The 20,385-nt window shown below is 47.3% G+C and overlaps 1 protein-coding gene across 8 annotated transcripts in view; it reads left to right on the top strand.

Annotated features, from left to right (window-relative positions):
- Positions 1-20,385, top strand: part of LOC119953985 (protein-tyrosine sulfotransferase 2-like) — a 129,823-nt gene that overhangs the window by 86,315 nt on the left and 23,123 nt on the right. For 4 of the 8 annotated variants that reach the window (XM_038778875.1, XM_038778795.1, XM_038779380.1 and 1 more), the window contains one exon: positions 10,143-10,196. The exons of the other annotated variants lie outside the window; for them this stretch is intronic. The gene's annotated coding sequence lies outside the window, so the exon portion shown is untranslated. The remainder of the gene's footprint in view (positions 1-10,142; positions 10,197-20,385) is intronic. 8 annotated transcript variants of the gene reach the window in all.

The raw sequence follows: 20,385 nt of genomic DNA on the forward strand, positions 1-20,385 counted from the left end.
TAAAAACTGAGGGTAAACTAACAAACAATATTAGAAAATGGACATGAAGAGCTTCTGTAATTATTTTTTCAGTTTTTTTTTTATTTTCCAATTAAGGGGCATTTTAGCATGACCAGCCTGCCTACCTTGTACATCTTTTGGCTGTGAGGGTGAGACCACACAGGCACGGGAAGAATGTGCAAACTCCACATGGACAGTGACCCGGGCAGGATCAAACCCGGGTCCTTGGTGCCATGAGGCAGCATGCTAGCCACTGTGCCGCCCTCATTTAACTATATGAAAAGGAAGCAAGGCCAAACTGAAGAGAATGAAACTTTGTTTTTAATTTACCGGATATGGGCATCGCTGGTTAGGCCAGCATTTATTGCCTATCATTGGTTTGCCTTCAGAAGGTGGTGGTGACGCTGCCTTCTTGAACCGCTATAGTCCCTGAAGTGTAGGTACACCCACAGTGCTGTTAGGGGGAAGGAACAGCGATATATTTCCAAGTCAGGTGGTGAGTGATTTGGGAGGGCCTCTAGGTGATGGGGATCCCAGGTATCTGTTGCTCTTGTCCTTCTAGATGGTAGCAGTCGTGGGTTTGGAAGGTGCTGTCCAAGGAACTTTGGCGAGTTACCATAGTCCATCTTGTAGATGGTACATGAGGCTGCCACTGTTCGTCAGAGGAGGGAGGTTTGAATGTTTCTGGAAGGGATAACAATCAAGCAGGCTGCTTTGTCCTGGATTGTGTTATGCTGCTTTTATGTTGTTGGAGCTGCACTCATCCAGGCATGGGAACCAGGAAATAGCAGAGCAGCTGAACAAATACTTTGTGTTAGTCTCCATGGCGGAAGACACTAACATTCCAAAAAATGAGGGGGGAGGAGGAGATATAAATACAACAACAATCACTAGGAAAAAAAGTACGAGAGAAACTCATGGGACTAAAGGCCAGTAAGTACCCTGGACCTGATGGGTTGCATCCCAGGGTAGTGATGGAAGTAGCTACTGAGATAGTGGATGCACTGGTAGTAATCGTCCAAGAATCCTTAAATTCAGGAAAGTCCCAGAGGATTGGGAGACTGTCAATGTAACACCTTTATTCAAAAAAAGGAAAGACATTAAAAGTTACTATAGGCAAGTTAGCTTAACTTCTGTCATTGGGAAAATGATAGAGTCCATTGTAAAGGATGTAGCAGCAAGTTTTCAGGTGATCCAAAAATAGGTGGGAAGGTAATTGACGAAGATGACATTCCAGAGGGATATGGACAGGTTAGACAAAAGCTTGGCAGATGAAATATAATGCAGGAAATGTGAAGTTATGCACTTTGGTTGGAAGAATAAAGGAACTGAATATTACTCGCGTGGTGAAAGATTGTGGAAAACTGCAGAAGAAGCATTTTGGGGGTCCTCAAAAGTCACAAAAAGCTAACATACAAGTTCAGCAGGCAATTGGGAAGACTCATTGAATGTTAGCCTTGTCCTGCTAAAACTGTACAAGGCACTAGATGGGCCACACCTAAACATTTTGGTCGCCTTAGCTAAGGAAAATATGCTGGCGTAGGAGGAAGTCCAGAGAAGATTCACTGGGTTGATCCTGTGTTTGGAGGGATTTTCTTCTGAGGAGAGGTGAGTAGATTGGGCCCGTACTCATTGGAGTTTATAAGAATGAGGGGTGACCTTGTTGAGACATATAGGGTCCAGGGGGAGGGGGAGAGGCTTGACGGTGTAGATCCTGAGATGGAATCTGTGTATATATTGTAGTATATGTATCTGGTGCAGTAATGGTTTCAAAAGCCTGGTTAGGGTATGTATGCATGTATCTGCTGTAGTAATATATTTTTTAAATTCTGACTTAAAAGACCAACAGACTTTGTGATTGCAGAAGGTGCAATTAAGATGACATAAATGGTGAGAGAATTCTTTCAAGCCATGCTTATGTTTACAAGGAAAGGCAAAATAGATTAAGATTTCTGAGGAGTAGATAATTAGAGATATAGGGCGGACCATCCCGCCAGACCCGGTTTCTGACACGGTGTAACCCAACTGGCAGCGAAATCCTCCGTTCTGACACCCAGCCAATGGAGTTTCCGTGAGGCCTCCCCACGCCATAGGGAAATCCACAGGTGTTAGTGTGCTGCAAACGAAGTGGAAGATCCCGCCGATAGAGAATCCTGCCCATTGAAACTTGCGTAGGTAATGTGATTTGAGTGGGAGGAACCAGGTCTGCAGTAGTTAATTTTGAATTGGTTTTCTGGAAGTTGTGAGCTGAACAACAGCTTTTGTAGTTCTCTCTAGGCAGATGGAATGCAATGTTGACGGATGTGAGGTTATCCATTTTGGTAGGAATAACAGCAAAAGGGATTATTATTTAAATGATAAAATATTAAAACATGCTGCTGTGCAGCGGGACCTGGGTGTCCTCCTGCATGAGTCGCAAAATGTTGGTTTACAAGTGCAACAGGTAATTAAGAAGGTGAATGGAGTTTTGCCCTTCATTGCTAGAGGGCTGGGGCTCCAGACTAGGGAGGTTATGCTGCAATTGTATAAGGTGTTAGTGAGGCCACACCTGGAGTATTGTGTTCAGTTTTGGTCTCCTTACCTGAGAAAGGACGTACTGGTGCTGGAGGGTGTGCAGAGGAAATTCTCTAGGTTAAACCCAGAGATGAGGGGGTTGGATTACGAGGAGAGATTGAGTAGACTGGGACTGTACTCATTGGAATTTAGAAGGATGCGGGAGGATCATATAGAAACATAAAATTACGAAGGGAATAGATAGATTGTTTCCACTGGCGGGTGAAAGCAGAACTAGGGGGCTCGTTTAGCACAGTGGGATAAATAGGTGGCTTGTAATGTAGAACAAGGCCAGCAGCACGGGTTCAATTCCTGTATGGGCCTCCCCGAACAGGTGCTGGCATGTGGCGACTATTGGCTTTTCACAGTAACTTCATTAAAGCCTACTTCGTGACAATAAGCAATTATATATTATTAGGGGGCATAGCCTCAAAATAAGGGGAAGTAGATTTAGGACTGAGCTTAGGAGGGACTTCTTCACCCAAAGGGTTGTGAATATGTGGAATTCCTTGCCCAGTGAAGCAGTTGAGGCTCCTTCATTAAATGCTTTCAGGATAAAGATAGTTGTTTTTTTTTAAAGAAAGCTGAGTCCACAAAAGATCAAACATGATCTAATTGAATGGCGGAGTAGGCTCAAAGGGTCGGATGGCCTACTCCTGCTCCTAGTTCTTATGTCTCTCAGATTCAGTATTAGCACAACAGGGTTCTGAGAGTTTTTCACTGAAAGGATATCTCTCCCTCCAGTCTTTCAAAGGAACTTCTATCCAGAGCCGCAAATAATCTTGTGTTTCCTAACTTTATTTAAAAGTGGGCTTTGACCGGTAATGGGTTTTGATTGATTGGAGATCGAGAAGGTATCAATTAGGAGTTTTCATTTTATTGTTAAGCATTGTTTAACTGTTAATTGTAAGCTACATTTCTGTGATGTTAAGGTAGTTTAATGCTTTGGTAATAAATTTTGTTTTGATACACCATATCCCTATTTGTACATGCAATCACTCCTGGAGCAAAGTACCTTTTCCACAATTTTACTAAATTAAAAAGAAAATGATTGTATCCCAGCAAATGTTGGAGTCTGGTCTGTGATCGTAATAGTTTCCTCTTGTTGGAGAATCTAAGACCAGAGGGCATAATTGAAGAGTTGCTCCTCTAATACAGAGGTGAGAAGGAATTTCTTCTGAGGGTAGTGACATGGAATTCTTTACTGCAGAGAGCTGTAGAGGCTGGGTGGTTAAGTACGTTCAAGACTAAGATACACAAATTTTTAAGGACTATGGAAATAAGGCAAGAAAGTGGAGTTGAGGATTATATCAGATCAACTATGATCTCATTGAATGGCAGCGCAGACTTAATGGGCCGACTGGCCTACTTCTCCTGCGTCTTCTGATCTAAGCTAGGAACAGTGCTAAAAATAATGGGAGGGCTGTGGAAAGACAGACACGTGGATGATTTTGTATTCAAATACTATTGCTATGGGAGAAAGCTACTAGAATGCTTGCGCTGCAACTCGGTAGGAAGGAGGCGGCCAGAGAAACAGGCAGGACGATATGGGGAACAGAGTGGATGACCCGTCAGGACTGAACAAGGTGTTTCGGGAGTTTTACAGCAAGCTCTATACCTCGGGAACCCCCTGGGGAGCCGGAGGAGATGAAGCGTTTCATAGACGGACTGACCTTCCCAAAAGTAGGTGGGGGGGGGGGCTCGTAGACGGATTGGGGCCCCGATCAGAGCTGAGGAAGTACTGGGGGGCTTGAAGGCCATGCAGTTGGGTAAATTCCCGGGGGCTGGATGGATACCCAGTGGAGTTCTATAAAAAGTTCTTGAAGATAGTGGGGCCGGTGCTGACTAGGGTATTTAACGAGGCGAGGGACAGAAGGACTCTACCCCCGACGATGTCACAAGCTACCTTTTTGCTGATATTAAAACGGGATAAAGACCTGGAAGCATGTGGGTCATACAGACCTATCTCCCTGATCAACGTCGACGCCAAGCTCCTGGTTAAGGTCTTGGCGCTTAGAATTGAGGACTGTGTCCCGGAGGTGATCGGGGAAGACCAAACAGGGTTTGTTAAAGGCAGACAGCTGGTAGCCAACTTGAGAAGACTACTCAATGTGATCATGATGCCCCCAGAGGGCAGAGAGGTAGAGGCAGTGGTGGCAATGGATGCCGAGAAGGCCTTTGACCGGGTGGAGTGGGACTGTTTGTGGGAGGTACTTGGAAGGTTTGGGTTCAGGTGGGGCTTTGTTGACTGGGTTAGACTTTTGTACCAGGCCCCAAAAGCTAGTGTGAGGACGAATAGGACAACATCAGAGTACTTTAGACTACACCGGGGGACCAGGCAGGGATGTCCACTCTCCCCGTTGCTGTTTGCACTGGCCATAGAACCTCTGGCGATTGCCCTGAGAGCTGCGAGGGGTGGAAGGGAATGATATGGGGAGGGGTAGAGCACAGGGTATCGCTGTACGTGGACGACCAGCTCCTGTACGTAGCGGACCCGCTGGCTGGGATGGACAGTATACTCGGAATATTGAGAGAATTTGGCAGGTTTTCAGGGTACAAACTGAACATGACTAAGAGTGAGATGTTTGTAGTGCAGGCAAGGGGCCGGGAGAACAGGTGGAAGGGGCTGCCATTTAGGATGGTCGGAGAAAGTTTCCGATACTTAGGGATACAGGTGGCACGGGACTGGGGCAGGCTGCATAAGCTAAATTTGACTAGGGCGGTGGAGCAAATGAAGAGCGGGTTTAGGAGATGTACCAGGCTTTTGGGGCCTGGTACAAAAGTCTAACCCAGTCAACAAAGCCCAACCTGAACCCAAACCTTCCAAGTACCTCCCACAAACAGTCCCACTCCACCCGGTCAAAGGCCTTCTCGGCATCCATTGCCACCACTGCCTCTACCTCTCTGCAAGCTATCACTTGCGGGGAGAGTGCAGACAGTAAAGATGACAATCCTCCCAAGATTCCTGTTTATTTTTCAGTGCCTCCTGATTTTCATCCCGCGGTCCTCCTTCAAAAGGGTCAACAAGATTATTATGGGCTTTGTCTGGGCGGGGAAGTCCCCGCGGGTAAAGAAAGCGATGCTTGAGAGGAACCGTAGCGAGGGGGGGCTGGCACTGCCGAACCTCAGTAACTACTACTAGGTGGCCAACATAGCTGTGGTAAGGAGTTGGATGGTGGGTACGGGGTCTATTTGCGGGCGCGTGGAGGCGGCTTCCTGCAGGGGCACCAGTTTGGCAGCTCTGGTCACGACCCCCCTACCGCTCCCGCCGGCCAGCTACTCCACCAGCCCGGTAGTGGTGGCAGCCCTGCGGATCTGGGGCCAGTGGAGGAGCTATGTAGGGGAGGTGGTAGCATCGGTCTGGTCTCCAATATGCGACAACCACTGATTCGCCCCTGGGAATATGGACGGTGGATTCCGAGCGTGGCGGCGGCCGGGGATGGGAAGAATGGGCAATATGTTCTTGAGGGGGCAGCTTCTCGAGCATGAGGGCCTTGGAGGAGAAATTAGGACTAGTAAGAGGGAATTACTTTTGGTATCTGCAAGTGCATGACTTCATACGTAGACAGGTCCCATCCTTCCCACGCCTCCCACCAAATGGGATCCAGGACAGAGTAGTCTCTCGGGGAGAGTTGGGGAGAGGGGAAAGTCTCAGATATTTACCGAGAACTTGTGAAAGGGGAGGAGTCCCAGACAGAGGAACTGAAGCTCAAGTGGGAGGAGGAACTTGGCGAGGAGATGGAGGAGGGGGTATGGGTGGAAGCACTGAGTAGGGTAAATTCAACTGCAACATGTGCTAGGCTCAGCTTGATTCAGTTCCAGGTCGTTCCCGGGCCCACATGACGGTGGCCCGGGTGAGTACATTTTTTGGGGTGGAGGACTAGTGCGCTAGGTGTGTGGGAGGGCCAGCGAACCACATCCACATGTTCTGGGCATGTCCAAAACTTAGGTGATACTGGGAGGGATTTGCGGATGTCATGTCCCAGGTACTGAAAACTAGGATGGTGATGAGTCCAGTGGTGGCAATTTCTGGGGTCTCGGAAGACCCGGGGGTCCAGGAAGAAAGGGAGGCCGACGTCTTGGCCTTTGCTTACCTGGTAGCCCAGCGACATATACTGCTGGCATGGAGGGACTCAAAGCCCCCGAAGACCGAAGCATGGCTCTCGGACATGTCGAGCTTTTTAGGGCTGGAAAAAATTAAGTTCGCCATGAGAGGATCTGTATTAGGGTTTGCCCGAAGGTGGCAACCATTCATCGACTTCTTTGCGGGGAATTAAACATCAGAGGGGGGGAGGGGGTTAGATTAGAGTAGAATAGGAGGGATAAATAGGCAGGTACTGTTTATGAGAGAGGATTGGTCTTTTGCACTATGTTTCTGGTTTGGGTTGATATTTGCACATACTGTGTTTACAGTGCCAAAAATACCTCAATAAAATTGTTTATTAAAAAAAAATACTATTGCTATGCAGATGTGTTTATGACAAATATTGGAATTTTAAAAAAATTTCCTCCAAGACAGACTGGAGAGATTTCAAATCTACAAGATGGCCTAATTCTATCATAGACAACAGCTTCCTTGATGATATGTACACAGCCTCATTCCTGCCTTATTAAAGATTTTATATGGAGGCATCCACAGTATTCCACACTAGAAAATGTACCACACTAGAAAATGAACCATTCAAAAGATTAATTGTTTGGACAAAATACCTTGTTTTTCCCCTTCTCCGACAGCTCTTCAGACGAGCTCAACGAGTTATTGAAAAATGCAATCATTTTCTGAAATATTGGCAATTGGAGACACGTCGCATGAACAACCAAACTTGTGTGCATGTATGAATATGTACTTGGGACATAAGATTGGCAGCAATTGACACTTTCTCCTCCTCTCTCACTCTCTCCCCTCCCCCCCCCCCCCCCCCCCCTCCCCCCCGGCACTCTACCCCCCTCACTCAGTCACTCCTCCAGAATAGAAAATACCAGCTGTGATAAACTGATAAATTTAGGAAATTGTTGTGCCTTATATTTTGTTGTTGTTAAAGCTGTGATTAAGGGATCGTAAAGGTGAGTTAATAGTTGATTTTAACCATTTACTTGTTTACCGCAAGATGGCTAATGAACTACTGTTTATCATTAGGGGGTTTCCTGTAGGTGCAGATAATTTGAGCGTGTATTTTGGTCCTAGCCAAGCAGATCATGGGATATCTTTGTGGGAGGATGTCTTTGCTTGGGATGCAATTTTGCAACTTTCCATAGGATTTTAGTCTGACAAGACAGAAAGATTTTCAGGTTGTTTCTGAAAGGATCTCTCCAAAGGCTTGCACAGAGATGCAAGTAACCCTGATTGTTAACTTTATTTATAAGTGGCATTTGAACTGTATTGGGTTGTTTGAATTGAAACATACAGTGGCAGGTGTAGTTAAGTTTTTAACTCACGGCATCGGAATATACCAGGACATTGAGGCAGAGCTGGCAAGAAGGCATGCAGTGTCGAATAAGGCCTATGCTTCGCTGTACAAGAGCAATGTGAGACATGGTGCAGTGTACTCGGCTTGTCTTCGGGTAACCTTCAAGGAGCAAGATTATTACTTCGATGCAAATGAGTTCGTTAAGAAGCATGGACTGGGGGTGAACTAAAGTGCTCAAGACATAAGACTAAAGTTAGACATTTGTTCACTGTTAGATTAATCTGTATCAGTACTTATCGTGCAATTTTTGTACTGTGGGGTAGGCATGAGGTTTTTATGGGGCTTTGTTGGTTGGAGTGTTTGGGGGATAGGGGTTGAGTGTTTTATTTTCCTCTATTCTGTATTAAAGTTTGGTTTGGGCAGGGGGGCTGATTGCTGTTTTTGTGTTTAGTTGTCTTGATTTTTGCTCTGTGCGGGGATCACTCTGCTTGGAGCATAGCTTGTTAACTGGAGGGAAGAAAGGGGATATCTGCAGCTTGTTACCATTGGGGTGGTTATTTTTTAAAAAGAGGTAATGAGCTTTTTTTTAAAAATTCTGTTTAGGTTGAGATTGGAGACGGGGATGGTGTTTGTTTGATTTGTGGGATGGGCTGGGAGGAGGGGAGGGAGGGCTAGACTACTGACTGTGATGGTTCCTTTATTTTTGTGCTGGCTTTATAGGGGATATAGCTACCATCCTGGGTGAGCCCAGAGCTGGTGCAGGCTGAGGCATTGCTGGATTGCCTTACAGGGTGGAGATGGCTGATCCTTGGTTGGGCGGGGGTGGCCCAAGGGTCAGAGATCACTTGTCTGGGGAATGTAAGGGGGTTAAACAGCCAAGTAAAATGGTCCCAGTGTTGGAGATCCTGGTGTGATTTTTTTTTTTATATACAGGAGACCCATTTGAGAATCTAGGATCAAACAAAGTTGCCCAAGGGCTGGGTGGGGCAGGTATATCATTTGGGGTTTGACTGTAGGGGGGGGGGGCGTTGTGTTGATTAATAAGACGGCGTCTTTTACTGCAGTTAAAATATTAGCAGACCCAGGTCGGAGGTACGCAATAGTCAGTGGGTCGTTGGCGGGGATGTTATTGGTGTTGGTCAATGTGTATATACCAAACTGGGACGAGACGGCATTCATTCATAAGGTGCTGGCTTCTATCCCAGATCTGGATTCGCATCAGCTAATTATTGGAGGTGACTTCAATTGCGTTCTGAATCATATGGATAGGTTGAGTCTCGAGTCTCAAGTACATCAGGGGTAGCAAAGGAGTTATTGGTGTACTTGGCACAAATGGGAGGACAGATCCATGGAGATTTAGATATCTGATGGATAAGGAGCCACCATGTCATCGTCCCCCCCCCCCCCCCCCACATGCATTGGGTCTACTCCCGGATCGACTACTTTGTAGTGGGTAGGTCTCTTCTCCCTGGGGCGAGGTACTCGGTGATTGCTATCTTGGAGCATGCTCCGCATTTTGTGGACTTGATGCTGGGCTGCTCTCAGCGTCTCCCGTGGAGATTGGGTGGGGTGTTGCTTGCGGGTGAGAGATTTTGTGAGCGTATATCTTCCGCTATTGGGGAGTGTGTTGTTTGTGTTGGTTTTTAAAACTTTCCCAATCCTCTGGCTTAACATTAAACTTTGCCACATGATGGGTGCGATTCTCTGGCCTCCCAGTCGCGTATTCCTCGGTGGAGAAAGGCGGCGCACCGTTTGCTGGTGGGATTGTCTGCACCTTTTATCAATGGGAATTCCCATTGAAGCCGCTCCACACTGGTGGAAAACCCAGGACCAGAGAATCCCGTTGCCAATGAATGGCTCGAGAATTCCGCCCTCCCAAGTTTTTTCTTTCAGTTTAATACTATCCTTCACTTCCTTGGTTAACCATGGTTGATTTATCCCCTTCCTAGAATCCTTCATCCTCACTGGAGTATAGTTTGGGTGTTAGTCATGAACTATTTTCAGAAACGTCTGCCATTACTGTTCAACCATATTCCCTGCTAAACGCCTTTCCCAGTCCACTCCAGCCAACTCTGCCTTCATTCCTTTATTATTACCCTTATTTATGCGTAGCACTGTTGTTTCTGTAAATGCACCAGAAGCATACAAATGAGAACTGCTTTTTCCCTGACCCCCTTTCAGGCCCACAATTGCAAGTCGCAGCTACCTATATCAGCATATTTCAGCCAACTCAAGGTAGGAATGACTTGCTGTTAGCAGGTAAACTTTTAAAATGCTCTTATCACTGAACTTTTATGAAGCTCTGGCTCGGCCACAACTAGAGTATTGCATCCAATTCTGGTTACCATATTTCAGGAAGGATGTGAAGGTCCTTGTGAGAATGCAGCCAAGATTTACCGGAATGGTTCTAGAACTAAGTGATTTTAGCTGCAAGGTTAGATTGGAGAACCTGGGGCTATTTGCTCCATGACATTCAATGGCATTACCGTCGCTGGGCCCCCCATTATCAAGGTCCTAGGAATACCATTGACCAGAAACTGAACTAGACTAGCTGGATAAATACGGTGGATACCAGAGCAGTTTAAAGGCTAGGATTCCTGTGTCAAGTAACTAACCTGTCTGCCAAAACCTGTCCACCATCTACAAGACACAGGACAGGGGTGTAGTGGAACACTCTCCTTGACTAGTTCAGTGCCACTCCAATATTCCAGGACAAAAAAGATGCTTGTACACTCCCCTTTCCACAAACGTGATGTGGAGATGCTGATGTTGGACTGGGGTGAGCACAGTAAGAAGTCTTACAACACCAGGTTAAAGTTCAACAGGTTTGTTTTGAATCATTAGCTTTTGGAGTACTGCTCCTTCCTCGGGTGAATGAAGAGGTGGGTTCCAGAAACATATATATAGACAAAGTCAAAGATGCAAGATGATACTTTGAATGCAAGTCTTTGCAGGTAATTAAGTGTTTACAGGTCCAGGCGGAGCAACTGGAGAGGGGGAAATTCACAGGTTAAAGAGGTGTGATTTGTCTCCAGCCAGGACAGTTGGTAGGATTTTGCAAGCTCAGGCCAGATAGCGTGGGGTGAATGGAATGCGACATGAATCCAAGGTTCCGGTTGAAGCCGTACTCGTGTTTGCGGAACTTGGCTCTAGGTTTCTGCTCGACGATTCTGCGCTGTCGCGCGTCCTGAAGGCCGCCTTGGAGAACACTTGCCCGAAGATCAGTGCCTGAATGTACTTGACTGCTGAAGTGTTCCCCGACTGGAAGGGAACATTCCTGCCTAGTGATTGTCGCACAATGTCTGTTCATCTGCATTCAAACTCTCATTCAAAATATCACTTGCATCTTTGACTTTGTCTATATCTAGGTTTCTCGAACCCACCTCGTCATTCACCTGAGGAAGGAACAGTGCTCCGAAAGTTAATGATTCAAAACAAACCTGTTGGACTTTAACCTGGTGTTGTAAGACTTCTTACTGTGCTTTCCACAAACATTCACTCCCTCCACCAGCAATGAAACGTAGCAGCAGTGTGTACCATGTACAAGATGCACTGCAGGAACTCACCAAGATTCATTTAGGCACCACCTTCCAAGCCACGGCCATCTAAAAGCACATGAGTAGCAGATACCTGGGAACATCACCATCCAGAGGTTTCCCTCCAAATTGCTGATCATCATAACCTGGAAATAAATCGCTGTTCCTTCGTTGTCGCTTGTTCAAAACCCTGGAATTCCCCCCCTAACAGCATTGTCGGTGTACCTACACCTTGCACTGCAGCGGTTCAAGAAGGCAGCTTACCATCACCTTCTGAAGGGAACTAGGAATGGGCAATAAATGCTGACCTAGCCAGAAATGCCCATATCCCGTAAATTAATTTAAAAAAAATTCTCCATGGGGCGAAGGAGGTTAGAACATAGAACAGTACAACACAGAACAGGCCCTTCAGCCCTCGATGTTGTGCCGAGCATTGTCGGAAACCAAGATCAAGCTATCCCACTCCCTGTCATTCTGGTGTGCTCCATGTGTCTATCTAATAACCGCTTGAAAGTTCCTAAAAGTGTCCGACTCCACTATCACAGCAGGCAGTCCATTCCACACCCTAACCACTCTCTGAGTAAAGAGCCTACCTTGGACATCCCTCCTATATCTCCCACCCTGAATCTAATAGTTATGCCCCCTTGTAATAGCTACATCCACCTGAGGAAAGAGTCTCTGAATGTTCACTCTTATCTATTCCCCTCATCATCTTATAAACCTCTTTTAAAACGCCTCTCATCCTCCTCCGCTCCAAAGAGAAAAGCCCTAGCTCCCTCAACCTTTCCTCATAAGACCTATCCTGCAAACCAGGCAGCATTCTGGTAAATCTCCTTTGCACCCTTTCCAGTGCTTCTACATCCTTCCTATAGTGAGGTGACCTGAACTACACACAATACTCCAAATGTGGTCTCACCAGGCTCATGTACAGTTGCAGCATAACCCCATGGCTCTTAAACTCAAGCCCTCTGTTAATAAACGCTAACACACTTCTTCATGGCTCTATCCACTTGAGTGGCAACCTTCAGAGATCTATGGACTGGAACCCCAAGATCTCTCTGTTCCTCCACATTCCTTAGAACCCTGCCATTGACCCTGTAATCTGCATTCAAATGTTTTCTACCAAAATGAATCACCCCGCACTTATCAGGGTTGAACTCCATCTGCCATTTTTCAGTCCAGCTCTGCATCCTATCAATGCCTCTTTGCAGCCGACAACAGCCCTCCATCTCATCCACCAATCTTGGTGTCATCAGCAAATTTACTGACCCACCTTTCAACCCCCTCCTCCAAGTCATTGATAAAAATCGCAAATAGCAGAGGACCCAGCATTGATCCCTGTGGTACTCCGCTGGTAACTAGTCTCCAGTCTGAAAATGTTCCATCCACCATCACCCTCTGTTTTCTATGTGATAACCAGTTACTTATCCAATTGGCCAAATTTCTCTCTATCCCCCACCTCCTTACTTTCTTCATAAGCCGACCATGGGGAACCGTATCAAACGCCTTACTAAGATCCATGTATACGACATCAACTGCTCTACCTTCATCTACACACTTTGTTACCACCTCAAAGAATTCAATCAAATTTGTGAGGCAAGACTTGCCCTTCACGAATCCATGTTGACTATCCCGGATTAAGCTGCATCTTTCCAAATGGTCATTAATCCTATCCCTCAGGACCCTTTCCATTAACTTACCGATCACCGAAGTAAGACTAACTGGCCTATAATTACCAGGGTCATTCCAATTCCCTTTCTTGAACAGAGGTACAACATTCGCCACTCTCCAGTCCTCTGGCACTATCCCTGTGGACAGTGAGGACCCAAAGATCAAAGCTAAAAGCTCTGCAATCTCATCCCTTGCCTCCCAAAGAATCCTTGGATATAATCCCATCTGGCCATGGGGACTTGTCGACCCTAAGGTTTTTCAAAATTGCTAATCCTTCCTCAGAACATCTACCTCCTCCAGCCATCCTCAAAAACATGGCCCCTCTCCTTGGTGAACACTGAAGAAAAGTATTCATTCCTCTCCTATTTCTTCTGACTCCATGCACACGTTCCCGCTAATGTCCTTGACCGGCCCTAACCTCACCCTAGTCATTCTTTTATTTCTCACATAAGAGTAAAAAGCCTTGGGGTTTTCCTCTATCTGACCCACCAAGGACTTCTCATGCCCCCTCCGAACTCTCCTAAGCCCTTTTTTTTAGCTCATTCCTTGCTACCTTGTAACCCTCAAGCGACCCAACTGAACCTTGTTTTCTCATCTTTACAGACGCTTCCTTTTTCCTCTTGACAAGACATTCAACCTCTTGTGAACCATGGTTCCCTCAGACAGCCATTTCCTCCCTGCCTGACAGGGACATACCTATCAAGGACACGTTCCTTGTTCCTTGAACAAGCTCCACTTTTCATTTGTGCCTTTCCCTGACAGTTTCTGTTCCCATCTTATGCGCCCTAATTCTTGCCTAATCGCATCATAATTACCCCTCCGCCAATTATAAACCTTGCCCTGCCATATGGCCCTATCCCACTCCATTGCAATAGTGAAAGACACCGAGTTGTGGTCACTACCTCCAAAATGCTCTCCCACCAACAAATCTAACACTTGGCCCGGTTTATTACCCAGTACCAAATCCAATGTGGCCCCACCTCTTGTCGGCCTGTCCACATATTGTGTCAGGAAACCCTCCTGCACACACTGTACAAAAACTGCCCCAGCCGAACTGTTTGACCTATAGAGGTTCCAATCAATATTTGGAAAGTTAAAGTCACCCATGACAACTACCCTGAGACCTCCACACCTATCCATAATCTGATTTGCAATTTCTTCCTCCACATCTCTATTACTATTTTGGGGCCTATAGAAACTCCTAACAACGTGAACGCTCCTTTCCTATTTCTAACTTTGGCTCATATTACCTCAGTTGGCAGTCCCCTTCGAACTGTATTTCTGCAGCCGTTAAACTATCCTTGATTAACTATGCTACTCCTCCACCTCTTTTTTTACCACCTTCCCTACTCTTACTGAGACATCTATACCCCGCAACGTCCAACAACTATTCCTGTCCCTGTTCTAACCATGTCTCCATAATGGTCACAACATCGTAGTCCCAAGTACCAATCCACGCTCCAAGTTCACCTACCTTATTCCGGATGCTCCTTGCATTGAAGTCGACACACTTCAACCCACCTTTCTGTCTGCCGGTACAGTCCTGTGACCTTGATACTCTCCTCAGTACCTCACTACTCTCAACAAGCTTCTGGACTACAGCTCGTTTTCCCATCCCCCTGACAAATTAGTTTAACCCCCTCCCCCCCAGAAGAGTCGTAGCAAATGTCCCTCCCAGGATATTGGTGCCCATCTGGTTCAGGTGCAAACCATCCTGTCTGTGCAGGTCCCACCTTCCCCAGAATGTGCTCCAGTTATCCACGTAACTGAAACCCTCCCTCCTACATCATCCCTGCAGACACGTGTTTATCTGCACTCTCTCCCTGTTCCTCACCTCACTAGCACGTGGCATTGGCAACAAACCAGAGATGACAACATGGTTTGTCCTGGCTCTTCGCTTCCACCCTAGCTCCCTAAATTCCTGTTTTAGATCCCCGTCCCTTCTCTTACCTATGTCATTGGGATCTACGTGTTACCACGACTTGTGACTGTTCCCCCTCCCCCTTAAGGATTCTGAATACACGGTTCGAGACGTCACGGACCCTGGCACCATCCGTGAGTCTCTTTCGTTGCCACAGAACCATCTATCTATCCCTCTAACTATTGCTCTCCTGCTCTCCCTCCTTACCTTCTGAGCCACAGGGACAGACTCAGTGCTGGAGATCCGTTCACCGTGGCTTACCCCTGTAGGTCGTCCTCCTCAACAGTATCCAAAGCGGTATACTTGTTACTGAGGGGAACGACCACAGAGGATCCCTGCACTGACTGTTTCCTCCCAGCCCCTCTCACCGTAACCCATCTATCTTGATTCTTCGGAGTAACTACATCCCCGAAGCTACTATCTGACCACCTCTGCCTCCCGAATGATCATCCAGCTCCAGTTCCCTAATGCGGTTTCTGAGGAGCTGGAAATGGGTGCACTTCCCACAGGTGAAATCAGCAGGGACACTAACGGTGTCCCTCACTTCAAACATTCTGCAGGAGGAACATTGCACTGCTTTCCCTGCCATCCCCTCTAAATAAAACAAGAAAAAGAAAAAGAGCTTGCCTGTTATTCACTCTGCCTCTTAGGTTAGAGGAGGTGGAAGGGTGGGAGACTATACAAGTGTATTGTCCGGGGTTTAGGAACCGCCCAACTTAAATACAGGTAAAAATAAAACACTTGACCAGCAACCACTGCGCCCTGCACGAGAACAGAAAATCAGTTGTTATGGGCCCGCGCAAACAATTTAAATCTTTACTATTTACTCAGCAGTCACTCTGTCCTCACTCTGACCGGATTCAGCTGGAAACTCCCAACAGTAAGTTTTTTAAAAATTTACTCCCCTTCTCAGCAAGCACTCGCTCAGCAACCACTGCGCCCCGCACGAGAACACCTCAGGGAAAAGAAAAACTACTTACCAGTCACCAGCCAATCACTTACCTGCATGTTGTGACGGCACGGTTCAACTTCTTACTACTTCTACCTGCCCTCGTGTCTCCCTCTTGATCTTTACTCGGCTGGGATCCTCACAGTGATTGTTCTTATTGGTTAGAGGAGGAGGTAGGGAGGGAAACACTGAAGTGTTTGGGGTTTAACTGTCACTTGACAACAGCTCCTCCACAAACCACCTTCTAGATACAGTGATCGTAATGCACTGATGCAAATTTCCCCCGCAGCAGCCAATCAGCAGTTCCGCTTTGCTTCCCTCTGCTGGATGCTTGCCTTCACTTGAACACGAAGGGTGTCTTGTTCAGGTACATGTTCTGGATACAGGTTGTTTTCAGATTTTTTTTATTGTGTTGTCCAAGATTATGACAGGTTTAGATGAGGTAGATAAAGGAAAAGTCTTCCCGTTCGCCATGTTTAGGGAACATAGATTTCCGGCTTTGGGAGAGGGATGAGGATCCAATTTTTGTGCGGCAAGTGGTAATGACCTGGTAACTCACTGCTGACAAGGCAGGTGGAAGCAGAGATATTTGATGGTTTCAAAAGCAAATCAAATAGTCTTTTGAGGAACATTAGTTTGATGGCTGTGAGGATCAAGATTGAGAAATGGGACTTCACCAGCCTAATTTCCACTTTACGAGCCTCCTTCTGTACTGATAACTCGTGATTATCTGTAGTTTAAAAAATTGAACAAATTAGGGTTCCATTAAAATTACATAAACAAATTGTGTTAAGCACTTGCTCCAATTGCCCGATTCTTTTTCTTAAAGTTTTTAAATCGTTCAACAAATACACACAAAATATCAGAAGAACAGCACGCTGACCCCTCCATTTTCCTTGAAGAAATCAGTGAATGGTTTCCACCTCCGGGCGAACCCCTCTACTGTGCACCCCCCCCCCCCCCCCCCCCACATTTGGCAGGCAACCCGCCACCCCCACACCAGCACCTCAGATATCACGTCTGAGAACCCCTGCCAGAACCCCCTCCGTCTTGGACACGCCCAGATCATGTGAACGTAATTCACTGGCTACCCCGCACACCACCCACACCTATCCTCCACACCTGCAGAGAAGCTGCTCAACCTTGCCATCATGTGGGCCCGCCGGCACAAACGTATGGTTTTCACAGATCAGCACCCACAACAACGTACCCTCCAACCCAAAGTGCTGCCTGCACTGCCCCCACATCCTTAACATCATGGGCTCACGAGTACCTGGCCGGCGAGAACGGCAAAGACGCCAACAACAAAGCCCTCAAATTTGTTCCTTTACAGGAAGCTGCCTCCACCTGCTTCCAGACCAACCTCCATAGCCCATTTTCTCACCATCGCAATATTTGCTGCCTAATAATGGTAATGCTAGCAGCCCCTCCCCACCCTGTTCCAAATAGGTTCCCCCACCTGCAGGGCCTTTCCACCCATTTAAACCCAGAGATCAGCCCATTGACTTTCCTTAAAAAAAAAACTTCTGGAACGAAGCACCTTCGTCAGTAGCGTGGCATCAACATTCAATAACTATATCGGACAGTATGGCCCACACTGCTCTGGGTCCATAGCCTACTTTACTGTCAGGGAGGTGGAAGCCTGCGACAACGTGGGGGGAGTTTTTCTCTCCCCCTCCCTCAGCTCATTATACGGCCTCACCAGCTCTGCCCCCAAATATTTAGAAAACTCCACTGGGAACCCCTTCCAATCCGGAACTTTCCTGCCTACATCGCACCCATACCTTCCATCACCTCACTCAATCCAATCGTTGCCCTCAGGCCCTGACCCTGCTCCTCCTTGGGAAACTCCAACCCAGCCAGGAACCGTCTCATCCCCGCTACCCTTGTTGGGGCTCCGACTCAGAGCCTCTTATAAAAGACCTCAAATGCGCCATTCACCCCCTCAGGGTCCATCGACATCTTACCCGCCTTATCGCTTGACCAATCTCCCTTGTTGCTGCTTGCTTCCTCAACTGATGAGCCAGCATCCCACTCGCTTTCTCCCTGTACTCTGGCCCTCTGCAATTGCCCCACCGCCTTCCCAGTCGGCACTGACCCAAACACCATCTCGAGCCTCTGCCTCTCCTTCAGCAACCCCACCTTCTGCACAACTGAGTACAGCTTGTCTACCCTCAAAATTCCATCCACTAGCCTTCTTCTATCCTCGTGCTTTACCCTCTCCCTGTGCGCCTGACTCAAAATAAACTCCATCTAACTACAGCCTTGAGTGCCCCCCCACCCCCGTCCCCATGGTCAGAACCCACAATTGCTGAATACCCAGAGACTGCCATCCCAGCCAACAGCTCCTTGTCCATCACAAAGAAATCAATCCGGGAATACACCTGGTGCACATGGGAGAAGTATGAAAATCCTTCGCCCTCGGCCTCCCAAACCTCCCTGGATCCGCCGCAGAACCCCCTCGGTCACTGCTGACACCCTCAACGACTCAGGACTCGGCCAGTCCAGACCTGGGTCCAGGAACACATTGAAATCACCCCCCATAAATAACCGATGCATGTCCAGGTCCGGAATCTTCCCCAACACCTGCCTCATAAAATCCATGTCATTCCAATTTGGGGCACAGACTTTACCAGGACAACCGACAACCCCTCCAGCTTCCCACTGACCATCATATACCGTCTCTGCCCCCCGGATCCACCACAATGCTCCGAACCTCAAACACCACCTGTTGTTAACCCACACCGCCATCCCCAAGTGGAACACCTGCCCTACCCATCCCTTCCTCAGTCTCGTCTGATCTCCCAACTTCAGGTGAAACACCATGTCCGCCTTCAGACTCCTCGATGCATGAACACACATGACTCTTTAGCTGCCCATTCAACCTTCTCGGTCATGTGACCAGCCTCCCCCCCCCCCCCCTCCCCCCCAGGGAGTGAGTGCAGCTCACTCCCTTCCCAAGTGCATTTCCTGGTCTGTCTCGCCCATTTTGAGAACTTCCCTTTGTCCAAGAATCGATTAAGCCACACCAACATCACCCTCGGCCCTACCCCACCTGAGACTGCCTCCTCAATGCCCTGTGAGCCTGATCCACCTCAAGGGGCCAGTCAAAGGCCCCCTCCCCCCAACAATCTCGCCAGCATCCTTGCTACATACTTGGCAGTCTCTGCTTCCTCAATGCCTTCTGGCATCCCAACGATCCTCCTGTTCTGTTTCCTGGAGTGGTTCTCAAGGTCCTCTAACTTCTCTCTCAGCCTCTTCTGGCTGTCCAAAACCATCTCCAACGAGGCCATCCGCTCCCCCTGCTCCCTCTCTGCCACTTCCACTTCCTGAATCGGCAGTACCTGAGCATCTAACCTCTGCTCTGCTCTCTCAATCGCAGCTCTGAGCGTCTCCACCACCTTAGCTAGGTCTTCCAAAGCCTCTTTCCTCTGCTGCTGAAATTATCCGTTCAAAACCTCCACCACTGCTCAGTCGACCATTTGGCAGGCAACCCGCCATCGTCACCTGTGGCACACCACAAAAACCTTTGTTCCAGCTGCACTCCCTTTCTTGTCATCTGATCCATACACCAGGCTCACCAGAGGAATATTACCTTCCCTGGGCACTTGCACTCCTTTTGCCTCAAAAAAACCCCCCCATATAATTGGGGAAGGACCAACAAAATTCACCTTGAGCAGGAACCATCAAATGTGTGACCACTCACTACACGGCTGCCACCAGAAGTTCATCAGCAGCCATTTCTAACCTTTGGTATCCCTTGATTTTTACATGACAATGGAACTGTTCTGATTTCACAGACCCTGCAACAACAAAAAATGCAGTTTGGGGGAAGGCAAAACATTGACAATTTAGAACCTAAGAGAGAATATTGTCACTTGGTAATAGAACTTGAATATTGCTGAAAAGCGAGATGTGTTGCAAAGCTTTTCATCTTGCACACTCCTGGACAAATGCAAGAATTCAAAATTTTTAACAATCTCGGCAGTTTATACCGGAGGAGTAAAGGGTGCTGATTGGTTAGTTGTCAAATGGATTGATTGGCCGAGGCATTGCTATGGGGGACTATAGGCTCTCCAAGCTCCTGAATAATTACAAAAATGCAAACCTTGAACATATTCACTTTGTCGCAGAAGGTGAGTCCTTGCAAATGAATGTGTTAAAACCTTCTGCTAACGTAGTATCAGGACATTCAGGATTGTTCAGCCAGTGCCTTCCAATCGCAGCGAACTATTTTGTCATTTAAACAGGGCAATAGAGGCTAACCACGAGCAGCTGCTATAGATAGATAATTAAGGAAACTAGTTTGAACTATTTTGTTCTGTAGTGGGCTCAGCTAGTGCCTTT

This window comes from Scyliorhinus canicula, chromosome 1 (genome assembly GCF_902713615.1).
Source record: "Scyliorhinus canicula chromosome 1, sScyCan1.1, whole genome shotgun sequence".
In the NCBI taxonomy this organism is placed as follows: Eukaryota; Metazoa; Chordata; class Chondrichthyes; order Carcharhiniformes; family Scyliorhinidae; genus Scyliorhinus; species Scyliorhinus canicula.